The sequence below is a fragment of the Gymnodraco acuticeps genome, unplaced genomic scaffold, assembly GCF_902827175.1.
Source record: "Gymnodraco acuticeps unplaced genomic scaffold, fGymAcu1.1, whole genome shotgun sequence".
NCBI lineage: Eukaryota > Metazoa > Chordata > Actinopteri > Perciformes > Bathydraconidae > Gymnodraco > Gymnodraco acuticeps.
In genome coordinates, this window is record NW_022990590.1 from 7,196,175 (window position 1) to 7,210,349 (window position 14,175).

Sequence of the window (14,175 nt, forward strand, 5' to 3'; positions counted from 1 at the left end):
AACGTTTTTCTGCTTTCAGTGTCCTGTAAATACTAAATACAAATTGCTTGATGATTACAAATAAAATGCAGCATAATAATTAGGATTGTCCTGCCATCAGGGTCAAGGCATCTTCTGTGCCTCCACCCAGCAGAGAAGGAGCCTGCAGTGGTGGAGGTTGCTTGATGCTTTCACACACACTAGCTTCACACAAGTCTCAGTCACACACAGACATGGTTCCCTTTGTATCTGCAGTGCTGCTGACATACAGGGCTTGGCAGAACAGAAGTGGCATTGAGCAGAGACGTAGGAGGAATTTCTACGCCTGGAGACCCACTCTACGCAGCAATGGCTGCTGGTAACCAGCTCTGCCTTCTCCTCCTCTCCGAATACCAAACGCCCTCCTTAACTTTCCTACTTTGCCTTGATTTCTTTTCCTTCTTGTATTGTTCTCTTCATGTTCCTTGGCAGTCCCCTTTTCCCCACTTTCTCAGCATTGACAGAGTTGTTTACTACGTTCACTGAGCTCTGCAAACAGAGAAAATGACCACTGTGACTTTTTTGTCTCTGTTGTCATAATGAGATTCCCTTTTTTCTCTACACCAGAGGCCAGATGTGGTGAAGGGATAGTAGTGAGTCTGTGATGGACAAGTGTAAATTGAGACAGCAGGCCCAGCTGACTGCACAGAGCTGAGCACTGGACTCTGTAAGTGTGTGTGAGCTATGGCTGTGTGATATACTTGCTTTCTGAGCGAGAGCAACAAGAGTACTTAAAAATGAGCTGAGCCTGATGTACGAGTCCTAACTGCTCAAGTGTTTGGAGCAAGGTTAGCAGACCAAAACAGAGGAATCCTCTGCTGCCAGTACTGTAGGAGGCAGGATAAAAAGTGTCAATGATACAGCAGGGAGAAGCAAGGCTGCCATTGTGGTGGTGCTGGGCAGGTTTCCCCTACTCCACCCAGCCCACCCTCCTCTCCTCTGCCTTCCAGCAGCACCCCGCACACCCCCACCCCCAGCCTGTGTCCATATTAGGGCAAAACTCAGCCAACCTCCCCTGGAGCTGAGCTCAGCCCAACACGCCCTTCTGTCACATTTGCTCCAGCGAAGGAAGCCTGAGGGAGACGCAGCTCCCCTAACCCAATTTTGAAGGGCTGTTTTCCTGGCCAGTCAAAACAGCAAGGAGTTTAAATATGGATGCACAAGGCCAAGGCCGATCTTGATTTGTTTTTCAAATGTGGCTGGTGCATTTTAAATGTTTTTTTTTTTATAGTTAATGGGCTTAACTTGAGCAGAGATTGACCATATGCCACTTGCTGATCAGCTCTCCATAGTGCCATGTACAGTGGGGCAAAAAAGTATTTAGTCAGCCACCAATTGTGCAAGTTCTCCCACTTAAAAATATGAGAGAGGCCTGTATAGGTATACCCCAACTATGAGAGACAAAATGAGAAAAAAAAATCCAGAAAATCACATTGTCTGATTTTGAAAGAATTTATTTGCAAATTATGGTGGAAAATAAGTATTTGGTCAATAACAAAAGTTAATCTCAATACTTTGTTATATACCCTTTGTTGGCAATGACAGAGGTCAAACGTTTTCTGTAAGTCTTCACAAGGTTTTCACACACTGTTGCTGGTATTTTGGCCCATTCCTCCATGCAGATCTCCTCTAGAGCAGTGATGTTTTGGGGCTGTCGCTGGGCAACACAGACTTTCAACTCCCTCCAAAGATTTTCTATGGGGTTGAGATCTGGAGACTGGCTAGGCCACTCCAGGACCTTGAAATGCTTCTTACGAAGCCACTCCTTCGTTGCCCGGGCGGTGTGTTTGGGATCATTGTCATGCTGAAAGACCCAGCCACGTTTCATCTTCAATGCTCTTGCTGATGGAAGGAGGTTGTCACTCAAAATCTCACGATACATGGCCCCATCCATTCTTTCCTTTACACGGATCAGTCGCAGAAAAACAGCAAATTAACAGTATTAATAATTAATATCTAATTCTTAACTGTGAATGGTTTTCATTTATTTAACATTAGAAATGTATTAGTCTGGCCAATCCATGACTTCAATCCTGAAGGGCCAATGGATCTATGGTGGGGGTCAGCACAAGGTCAGGAAAACCCACATTTGAAAGGGAGACAACAGATGATCAAGAAACTAGTGACTTGCTCAATTCATTTGTGAGGGATCTGTGAAGAACGTGACAACAGCTGCACTACTGGTATTTTGTATACCAGCAATTGAGGGTGGACAAGTTTACTACCACTTAGGTTTCAATTAATTCTGTTAATTACTTATTGTAAAGCATTTGAACATTCTTTTGTGTCACATGTTCATTATTAAGTTGATGTATAACTGTATAGTATCTTCATTATTTAAAATATAAGGTCTAAAAATGGCAACCGTATTTTCAGTTTTGGCAACCAAAAGCTGATGCCTGGTTGCCAGCCTGGCAACCACTTTTAAAAGTTAGCGTTGAGCCCTGCACTAAATGGTTTTAGAAAAATATCGGCTCTTTGTTTGTAGATATCTACTAAACTAAAGCAAATGAAGAGAGTAGGCCTGTTATACTGAGTGATATATATTATACACACTGCTCTGCTTTCTGCACGGACCTCACAGCTGTTCTCACTGTAAACATCGCGTTGCGATGAAAGCAGTTAATAAAATAATATCCAGGGGATGCATGCAGAGCCGTCATTGGCTGAGATAAGTCCGGCCGTGCGTCACGACTCTTTTAAACATCACTGTTGCCGGAAATGCATCCACGGAGGAACCGTGGAGGACCCATCAGTGTATCCTCGGTTAGAGCTCCTCCAGAGAGCCTCCTCGACGCTCGATCCTCGGTCCTCGAAGTGCATTTAGAGAAATGGGATGTCCTTCAACATGGTGTGCTGAAATTCATTTCCGGGTCACTACCGGGGGACCGAGGATTCAATAGAGGCTTCTCAATACTCAAATTTCCCCTCCTCGACTCCTCGGTCCTCCGGTAGTGACCCGGAAATGAATTTCAGCGCGCCATTTTGAAGGACATCTCATTTCTCTAAATGCACACCGAGGATCGAGCGTCGAGGAGGCTCTCTGGAGGAGCTCTAACCGAGGATACACTGATGGTTCCTCCGCGGATGCATTTCCGGGAACGGTGGAGGCGTGACGCACGGCCGGACTTATCTCAGCCAATGACAGCTATGCATGCATCCCCTGGATATTATTTTAGAAACTGCTTTCATCGTGTCGCGATATTTCCAGAGAGAACAGTTGTGAGATCCATGCAGAAAGCAGAGCAGTGTGTATAATAGGGCTGTGCAATTAATCGTATTTTAATCGCGATTACGATTATGGTTTGCGACGATTAGGAAAACAGCATAATTGACAAAATACGATTATTTTGCTGGGTGCGCTTTCGCCCCTCCCTAAAAGCCCACTCGGCCACGTGGGAGTGACATGTGTTGTGAGTGTTCAGCGCAAGCGAAGATGTCAGAACAAGAGCAGCAACTAGTTAAAAAGAAGGGTCACGGGGAGATTCCCAGTCGATCGCGAGATGTGTCTAAAAATAGAACAACAATATTCTGTTTTATCGTTAATGTCCTGTAACATAATGTTCCCGTGCCAGAATAATGCACTTGAACGCATCAAAGCTTTGTGATTGGCCGGCCTCACTCCATGTGTCCAGGCGTGGCTGGTGAGCAGTGCACTAGTTCGCTGACGTTGTCCGTGTCAACAGCATGGATGGTCAACAGGAGTGACAGTCCGCACACACACAAGACCGCAATTATGGCAGAAGCAAAAAAGCCCAAAATATATAATTTTCACTCCGAGTGGGAGGATGATTATTTTTGTATCTATGCCAATTCAAAGTCCATCTGTCTCATCTGCAATGCGAGCGTGACTTTATTGAAGAAGGGTAATTTAGGAGCGTCATTTCAAAACAGTGCACAAACGCTACGAGACGGAATTCCCTCCTAATTCTGCCCTACGCTCCAAAAGGGGAGGGGCCTGAGAGCACAGCTAAATGCACAGCAGTCCATTTTCACCAGGCCCAACAACAAGAGCAAGGCTGCTACCAGAGCATCTTATCGTGTCAGTCACGTTCTTGCGAAACACATGAAGTCTTTCAAAGACGGCGAAGTTATGAAAGAAGCTTTCCTGGAGGCTGCGACACGCTTTTGTGGGACAGTAAAAATAACAGTAGCATTTCAACAGGTTTTTGATATAATAAAAACTCAATTTAGATACCGTTATTAATCTGCTGTAAGTTTTAGTTTGTTTGAATTTATTCATGATAATTATTGTACAAAATGGTATAAGAATGCAAACATTAAGATCTGTTCTGTTTAAATTGATTATAGTCTATCAGTTCAGAAACTAGTGTTGCTTGCATCCTATTTTAAAGGCATTTCTTTTTATACTCTAATAAAATGCAACAAAAAATGGGTTTGATTCTATTAATGTTGTCTTTTTTATTGCACTGTTGCTGCAGCAGATTACTGTGTAGCTTCAGATCTGAGTTGTCTTATTAGTAAGCCTAATTTATACTTTTGCAACACTATTTTTATATAATGGCAAAGAAAGGGTTCTTCAGAGTCTTTTCTTTTTTTCCTGTGTCATATGTGGCAGCACTGCCACAAGTTCCTCTTCAGAGAGGGTCTTCAGTACAGGTGGCAATATTGTCACCTGCCTGCGCTCATCTCTGAAACCAGACCATGTCAACAGGCTGGTATTTCTTGCAAAAAATCTTTAAGAGATGACATGAGCAGCCCTACCAGCATTTGCCATGGTGGCCTAAACATTTTTATTTGGTCTTAAATTGTAGTTCAACATTTATATCCTGTTACTTCTGGACCATGACGGTTGGCCAGCCTTCAACGTTTAACTGAGTGGAATATGTTGAATATGTTTTACCAAAATGTTGGCTATATGTTAAGGAGTTTTCAGTAGGTTGTGACAGTGCACTGCAACATGTTGGATTTCATTTATTTTGGTCTAATTTATTTTTATTTATCATATTAATATATGTTTAGTATGGTTTTGGAAGAGCGCTCCAACATATTTATTGATCTTGTTTATTGGTAAAATATTATTTGTTTTAAAGTTCAATAAATGGTCAATAAATAATCGTGATATCAATTATTGACCAAATAATCGTGATTATGATTTTTGCCATAATCGCACAGCCCTAGTGTATAATATATATCACTCAGTATAACAGGCCTACTCTCTTTATTTGCTTTAGTTTAGTAGATATATACAAACGGAGTCGATATTTTTCTAAGACCATTGCTTCACATAATAAAATACACAACGGCTTATGCTTTAGGAGCTGTAGATGTGTGTGGTACAGTGTGTAGGTGTAGGTGTGTGGTACAGTGTGTAGGTGTGTGGTACAGTGTGTAGGTGTGTGTTGTACTGTGCGTAAATGCGGCGGACAGACGGGTCTCAGTTGGTTTGGTGTCCTCTGCTTACTTTTAATAGGCCTACTTGTAAATACAACTTTTGGCCCGTAATTTCAATTCCCCATTTCAGCGACCAGAGAGAGGGGGGGATATATCCAGTCTCTGATTGTGTTACGTTATTATGAGAGTGCTCTCATACTTTAAATTGTATATATTTATATAAATATATTTGTGTGTGTGTGTCCGCATCTGTAGCCTGTTATTGTCTCATTATACCGCACTCTCAATGAATTCAAAGTAAATATGTGGGGGAACAATGTTCAGCTGATCTAACAGAGATACAGTGCTATGACAAAACACTCGACAGCTGATGCAACTGTTGCCACGTAATAATGAACGGACGTCTCTTTAAAATGACCGCTCAGAGGAGAGGAGTTCTCATTTCTTTAAACGTCTGCTGCTTCCCCTCCTCTCTCCTCGGTTCCCGTCCTCGGTCCTCCGCTCGCATCTCCTGTGGGCGGGTCTAAGTCTCGAGGAGGGGAACCGAGGAGGGGAAATTAGAGAAATAAGAAAGGGCCCAGGAACCAACACCAGTCAAATGTCACGTTTGTCAATGCCAATTCAATACCACTGTAAATAACAAAACAAAAAATCTCCATGTCCCTCAACTCACATCCTTTATCAAGTTTGATTGCAGATTTAATAGGGTCATATTCCCTCAGTTATATATATATATATATATATTAGGGGTGTAACGGTTCACAGAAGTCACGGTTCGGTGCGTACCTCGGTTTGGGGGTCACGGTTCGGTACGGGTTCGGTACAACAAGAAAAAGCAAAAAAAAGTCCCAAATGCATAATTACAGGTTTGTTGTTATTTATTTTTGAACAGTAGTGCAAGTTTCAGTTTAAAAATAAGGAACTCTGACATTTTGAATAATTAACTGTATTAAACAGTTAAAAACAAACCACAAACAGTACCACACACACTCAGATGGCCATATTATCTATAATGGCTGATGTCAAACAAAAAGGTTTCATCAAGCTGTAAAACTTAAAAGAATGACTTGAAAATATTACATCATAAATAATAAGAAAGTGTTTCAAGAGCGCATAGTCGTTGAAAAACATATGCCAAAAGCTTCCGTTATTTATTTTGGTCTCACGGCTCATTGGCTTCTTAAAAACAGCGGGGATCAGCTGTTGAACTTGTCTTTTGCCGGGCTCTGGTGATTGGCAAATCTGGGTGATGTCTTCTGATGTGATTGAGCATGTTTGGCGTGTGTTACCATTAGCATACCGCACCGCTATCGAACAACACCGACACACCGTCCTCGTCCGATCCACCACTCGTACACTCCATCGTTATTGTAGTCCACAGGGAACCCGAAATGTTCCCACACAGCTGATTTAAAAGAAGCAGGTGGGTTCTAGCTCCTGTGTGTTATCTGAAATCTTTGTTTCGTTTGTTCGTTTTGTTGTTGTGTTTCTTCTTGTTCTTCATTTGTTGTTTAAGGGCGGCTCGCAAACAGCTTTTAGGCGCAATACCGCCCCCTGGATTATATATAGTGTAGTGGATACTGCCAGGGCCGCCCCTGGCCAACTTGGGGCCCCAAGCGACATTGTGAGATGAGGCCCCCCCCCAACCGACAGGAGTGAAACACATTTTTTTGGAAACAAAGTAGGCTACTTATATAAATATAATTCCTGTTTATTATTAGTATCAACACAGTTACTTTTGTATACAGTGAGGTAAATGGTAAATGTGGATGTACGTCTGCATTTCCTGCCAAATACTAGCCTCAAAAAGATTACAATATAATGAATGCAAATAAACTACTTCTACTAATAATAATAATCATAATCATAATCAATTCAATAATATAAATACTATATTATTTTATTATAATTTAGTTGTAATATAGTCAAGACAAAACATGCTTATGACATGCTCAAAAACTGATATTTCTTAAATCTGTATTCTAGTTCTCTCTGTCAGCAATGTATCAACAACTACACACACATTTCTATCAGTATTTCTCTGTGTTGTGGTTGACATGATGATGACTGTTAGCAATTAAGGGGAGAGGCTGAGCGTCACCATGACGATGACTGTTAGGAGTTAAGGGGAGGGGCTGAGCATCACCATGAAATGTGCAAATTGACATAAAAATGAATAAAAGGGGAAACAATGCTCCATGTTTTTTAGGCTGTAAACTTTAACTGTTATGTAAGCCAACTAGACAGACAGTGTATCACTCTTCCTCCTGTACATTAGCAGATAAAAGGCATCACATACTTGAATGAATGTTAAATAAAGAATGCTGGAAATAACTGCATCTCCATTAGCCTGTATGCTCTGCAGAGACTGCCTTCTTCATGGCGTGAATTGCAGCTGATGTTTTAATATGGCAATTGGCAATTTGACTTATACAACATTCGCAAGTTGTACATTTGACTCATACAATAACCCACCTTCGAGTGATGCTCTAGTTTCTTCATGTTTTGTTTTTATCCCCTCTTCCTTGTGCCAGACTGAAACTGTCTTTTCACCGACATCTCTTCACCTGCACTAGTGGCCGTATCAAAGCCGTGATTGGTCAGATGTCAATTCATCGCAACGGTGTCGGGTTACAGACGTGCTCCCCTTGTCACCTCTCACTCTCTCTCGCTGTGCGCGGAGAACTGCGCACAGCAGCTGAGGCCCTCTGGGCGGGGCCCCCTGCGCAAGGCGGGGCCCCATGCAGCCTGCGTGATTGGCCTGTAGGGAGGGGCAGCCCTGGATACTGCCCTGAATGACAGACTTTTTTCCCACTCGTAAAAAAAAAAAGGCGTATTCGTCGTGTGACTGCATGTGCCGAACCGTGACGTCCGAACCGTGACGGTACGGGACAAATACGGATACCGTTACACCCCTAATATATATATATATATATATATATATATATATATATATATATATATATATATATAATTTATAAACAAAAAACTTGTATACGTTTCTGGCTAAAAACGAAATTTCACATGATACATTTGAACACACCATAGGCACGTTATAATTGACCTTCGCCCAATTCACATTTTTACTTAATAGAGCTGGAATGCACCTAAATCCAAGTCAATAGCACCTCCATTATTAGATGCTAAGAGCTAATGGCTAACATAACCATCTGTAGGCTACTCCTACATTTTTTTAATGTTGCATTATCAGGTAAAGATAGGATGATTCTCATTGAATCGTCGTAGTAAATGTATACATTTATATGATCTAAAGTATCCCGACTTAAATGCTTTAGGAACAAATGCGTGCAATCGAAATTTTAAATATTATTTTTCAATTTTAGAGTTTGGGCGTAGGCTGTAAGTCTTGAGCCCTCGGTGCTGATACGTAAAGAAAATATGACTTTCTACAGTAAATGAACTTGGTACCAAAGTATCAGTTCTTGTCACATTCCTGAAAGGGTATTGCAGTGCAAACCGTCATGTTTGATGTCATAAAATGAATACAAAGTGAATGTAGGCACTTGTTACATTACACCGTCAACCTCATGAATCCTAATGGTTAGTGATGTCTCTGTTTCCCCCTCACCCCCTCCTAAAATCCTCAGACAGAGCTCACTGGGCTGCATGATCCATCATCCATTCATCAACTGTTGCCATGCAGAATGGAAGAAAGAGTTGTCTCACACACACACACACACACACACACACACACACACACACACACACACACACACACTTACTCATGGGACAGTTGCACACTTCCAGCCCATTGAACCTCCATTGAGGGTTAACCTCAGTTTGAACCCTTAGAGGGTGTTTGCAGGAGGCAGATCATCCAGAGCCAGATGTGTTGCCCCCCCCCCTCTCCTCCCATCTCTCTAACTGACTCTATCCTTTGCGCTTCACATTGCAGTAGAGGACAGACTTTTGCCATTATACTCGTGCAGAAACACACATTAATCCACTTGCCTGGTGTCACCTGGGACTTCAGTTTACGCTCTACTCGGTCACAAATGTGCACACCAACTCCCTTTGCGTGACCTGGAGCAATGTTGGAATTTTCCGGCGGTGGAGATAATGTTCGTCCATGTAAATAATTTAGTTGCAGGTTCAATCCTGGATGTCTGAACATCAACAGCTGTCAAGCTATCCAGGGGTTTATCCCTGTGGTTTAGGGAGTATGTAATGGAGCAGCTGATTAAACTCGGAATGCTCATAGTGTCATTTTTCACAAACTAAACAAATGATGTTCACAAAACTACAAATTATTTACATTATTTGAAATGCCCTCAAACACAATAGAGTACTGTAAATGCATTACATTTAATTGTAGGAGGACCCAGTGACAATATAACCCATTCTTTAGAATGATTTGATGTGCCTACATTAATAATGTGTTTAACTTTTATTTTTTGTAACACAAACAATCACTCATGCTGGATCATTATTGACCTAAGTAAATGAGAGATTCAACAATGCATCATTTGGAATTCAAATAGCAGTGTTTTCTTTTTTTACAACTTAATGGTACAACCTATTTGCCAGATGTACATACATTTGACATAGATTAGGAAGAGTGAGGTGTTGGACCGGCTTTATATTTGATCAAATCTGATTTTTAAAATGTTCAATTAAATCTATTTTGTACACACTTACAGTAGGAGTTGAACATGGTTTTAAAATATTGTTACCTGTTTGTTTTTTAATGAGTGAGTCCTTAGTTGAAATGCAAGGAAGAATTAAAGCAATGGTGACAGCAAAGAGCTCCAAAATGTCACCCCTGATAGCCCTTAGTCTCTGTTACAGTCAAATCAGGGATGTACCCGCTAAACTATACAACACAAACAGTTATGCTTTTTCTCTCACCCTGTTCACAAAAGGATGCCTATCATAGTTGTAGACCAGGCTAGATTTGAACTATTCCTAATTTTTGATTGTGGAAACTTGGATGCAGTATTGAGAAAACAACGGATCTTGATCCAAAGTAGGTCACGGCCTGTTCCTCCCTCAGGGCAAGAAATGTTTCTGACTGCGAACTAGAGACTTGCAGATCAGCAGTTTACATCTCCCTGTAAAACTCAGGAACCATTGTTCTTGGGATCATGAAGCATTATGTCCAATCTGGTGTGACAACCTTGACTCTTGCCTTTTTTGTCAGAGCAGTTTTTCTGAGAAGAGTTGAAGGCACTTCTGCTGTCGACCTTGACAAATGCTCTGTGACTGACTTTGTGTCTGTGCTCATCACTCTTCCGTTAGCGCAGGGAAAATACACATGATGTTTCTTCACTTAATTTATTTCTTACACTGACTGATAACTGTAGTGAAACAATGTGGAACCAAACCTTAAACTTGAAAAGCCATGCAGTAAAATCTGATTGTTCTGAAGAGTACAATGTCGATTTGTTGTTGTCAGAGGACATTTTCAAGGTTTGTATCTTTCTTGGCACATTTCCTCGATGTGTTTCAGTAGTAGTAATAACTGCCAATGCAATATCCTGATCCGGGTGCACTTTGGCATGAGTTCCGAGACCTTTCTGGTTATAACGTAGCATTATATTTATGACCCATTCACTAGTAACTCCTTTAAATCACAGCTACAAAGGCATCTACATACTGTCTGTAAGTGAGTCATTTCAGGGTGAAAATGTAGCATTTCATGGATATATTTATCAGTAACAATTTCAAGGTGAGCAGATAACACAATACTCATTGGAACAACATAAATAAAGCCTAAGAGATATGTCTTGCTGACATACTGTATTTAAAGCTTTATCGGTAAGGACACTTCAAACTGCGTTGGACACATTTGCACTAGATTATAAAGGGTTCTTACTGATTCATTAAGTACTCAGTGGTTTGAGGCTAATGTTGGCCAAGTAAACAGTCTGTGAAAGCACAGCTGATATGAGGGACAGATAAGAGGGACTCGGGAATGTTCTCTATTATGGTCCATTTAACCCAGTGAACTGTGGGATATGGAGTCTTTGGTCTCCTTGTGTAAACGTTGGCTACAGAACATTGGAGGATTACATTCGGTAGTAGCAAGTAGTGTATCTTTCCATGTTAATGCACCTTTTATAGATCTACAACTGTGTTGATGTTCATTCACTAAGGAAGATGTTGCTTCCTGTTTATTGTGGATGGGATTTGAAAACATTATCCATGCGTGAAGGCTTTTTCCAGCGCTGTTCAGTTTAGCTCCACTTCCGTCATTGTTCTTTGTTTAGTCCCAGTGCATTTCCCTAAGCAACATAGTCACAATACGGATGCTCTCTTTGTTCTTCTGGATTTTGTTTGGATGCACAACTCATATTTTCTTCCTGAGATTTCCCTCAGGATTACTTCTTTATCACACGTCTGCAGTCTGTCACTCTACCTGTCTTTACCCAGAAGGTTTAGCATCCTCCATGCAGTCAACCAGAAGTGGCAGCAGCTTTCATCACACACCTTCCCCTTTTTCTAAACTGTGTGTGTGTGACACTCGTATTAATGTGCTTCCCCTGTTTTAACCGACATCTCTATCACCATGGAAACAGCTTTTAGAAACAGCCTGTAGATGGAATAGACTAATGTGTTTTGTGGGTTGGGTCAGGTGTGAGTGCTATTAAAGGACCATGTCTTTACCTGTCAATAATTCATTGACACCTGTTGCAAATGTTAGCGTTGTCTCAAACTAAATTGTGATAAAAATGTTTTCCTTTTCCTTCATTACGCTTTGTTTGTACTGGACATTGGTTGCCAGGGTCTGGTCAATCAGTGTTTAAAAAAGATTATAATTTGGAGGAAGTGTGTTAGACACAGTTCCACTGAAGCTGCCATTATAGGCCCAGTTCCAACCCGTCCCTACACCCGCCCACGCCTTAACAGAGTGAGCTCCGTCTGTAGAGTGAGGCTCCCTTCCTTTAGCTGTGGCGTACAATTCAAGCATTAATCGGTTGTTTATGGGCCGCTTGGTTTATACAACAGACCCTGTAAATCTACAAAACTTTACCATGAATTGCACACATCTACGATTTTATTGTCAAGACAAGGCTATATATGTTCCTTGAAAAAATGATAGATAATTTAAGCTTTAAGTTATTATAATGCGTAGGACAATATGAAATGTCAATTTTGTGCATTTTAATAGTAAACTGGAACTATTTCCCCTATTTTCATCTTCCTAACCTGCTATTTTTTCTTTTAACTTAACTTACAACCAGTTATATTCTAACTCATTTTGGATCATTACTAGCTGAATTTCTGGGGTTCTTTTGCAACATCAGAGTAAAGGATGTTCATGGTAACTTCATTATAATCTGCCCAGCAGCTGCTTTGCACCTTCGGGGGTGTTGGTAGAATATTAGTAGTCATATTAAAGCAATCAGATGTGATGTGGGCGGGACTTGAGAATAAAGAGTGCTGACTACAGATACGGCTTATTGCGTCAACGCTAGGGTTATCGTGAAATGTTCAATTAGTTTATTCTATGGGCTAATGGTTGACATATGCTAAATATCACAGCCTGACTGCCCAATGGATGAATAGACTGATCTGTATTACAGAAGATTTGCACAAATCAGTCCCTCATCCAGAAACGTATACAAATGCAATCAAGCTCAATTACAGCAACAGCTAATTATATTAAGTGTCATGTAATGAAGACACCAGTGTTTTTTGATAGTTCTCATTTCCCTTAGGGCAAAGAACAATTCAGACTGAGAGTAGGTGAGAACAGACTAGATATGTAAGAAAGACCTGAGAAACTGCCTGAGATACATCCATTTTTTTTATACAGTTAATAGATAACTGGGTTTAAGTCTGATTAGCCAAACAGAGTGATCTCATTGTGACAAAATGCTGTCCCAAGAAAGTTCAATTAACTAAATGATCCAATATATAAATGCTTTGCCTTGCAGCATACTGTTTAATAACACAGAATGGGGCATGATGGCCTGTATTATGATGCATGTTATTCCCGGTGGGCTCACTGGAAAATTCCATTCCTGCTCTCGATTGATGTTTCCTGAAAAACATGTTTATTTTTTTTTGAGTCTGCAGGCATCTCCATCCTCTCTGTCTGGCTCCACCACCTGCCGGCATGATTGACAGATTTACTGACTTTCTGACCATTAAACTGAGTCATCTGCTTACTGCCTGGCTAAATGTGTGGCTATTGCGCTAATAACTGCCCATATGAAGGGTTAGATGGATGACAGTCTCTCCGTCTGGGTATGGCTGTTTTTATAATCGGACCAAAATCTACTGGCTAGTTTGTAAATGGACTCCCGGTATAATTTAATTCAGTGTCATTGTGCAAATGAGTTGACTGCTTGGCGACACCTGCTTGTATCCTGGCATGGAAAAGGACACATTAGAAGTATCCAGCTTTGAGTCACTTAAAGGTGGGGTATGTCATTTATTTCAGAAACACTTTTTGTTATATTCCATGGAATGCTCTTAACATCCCGATAGCAATGAATATCTGAAATGCTTTGACAATAAATACATAAAAAAATGTCATCTGTGGAAGCCGTGGTGTTGTAAAAAGCACGACCAATCATCTGAGCTGGCCCGGCTAAAATAACTGGATGGCCTACCTGCCTGTCAGCCTTCCATCTGTGCACAAACTGATCTCGTGCCCTCATTGGTCATGTGTGCGTTCGTGTGTGTTGGAGGAGGGGCTCTGTGAGGAAGTCTGAAGGAAGAGGCAGATTTTTTCCGGTTGTGTACTTTCTAGCGCACTCGAGCTGGTTTCTCCAAAATGACATACCCCACCTTTAAGAGGAAGTGGAGAAATGAAAGGGAAAGAGAGAAAAG

General features: G+C 41.1%; 1 protein-coding gene across 5 annotated transcripts in view; it reads left to right on the plus strand.

Moving 5' to 3' along the window:
* fam49a (family with sequence similarity 49 member A) overlaps positions 1-14,175 on the plus strand; it is a 45,653-nt gene that overhangs the window by 9,292 nt on the left and 22,186 nt on the right. The window contains exons 2-3 of one of the 5 annotated variants that reach the window (XM_034228458.1): positions 235-337; positions 586-685. The exons of 3 other annotated variants lie outside the window; for them this stretch is intronic. The gene's annotated coding sequence lies outside the window, so the exon portion shown is untranslated. The remainder of the gene's footprint in view (positions 1-234; positions 338-585; positions 686-14,175) is intronic. One more of the 5 variants, XM_034228459.1, reaches the window with a different exon arrangement.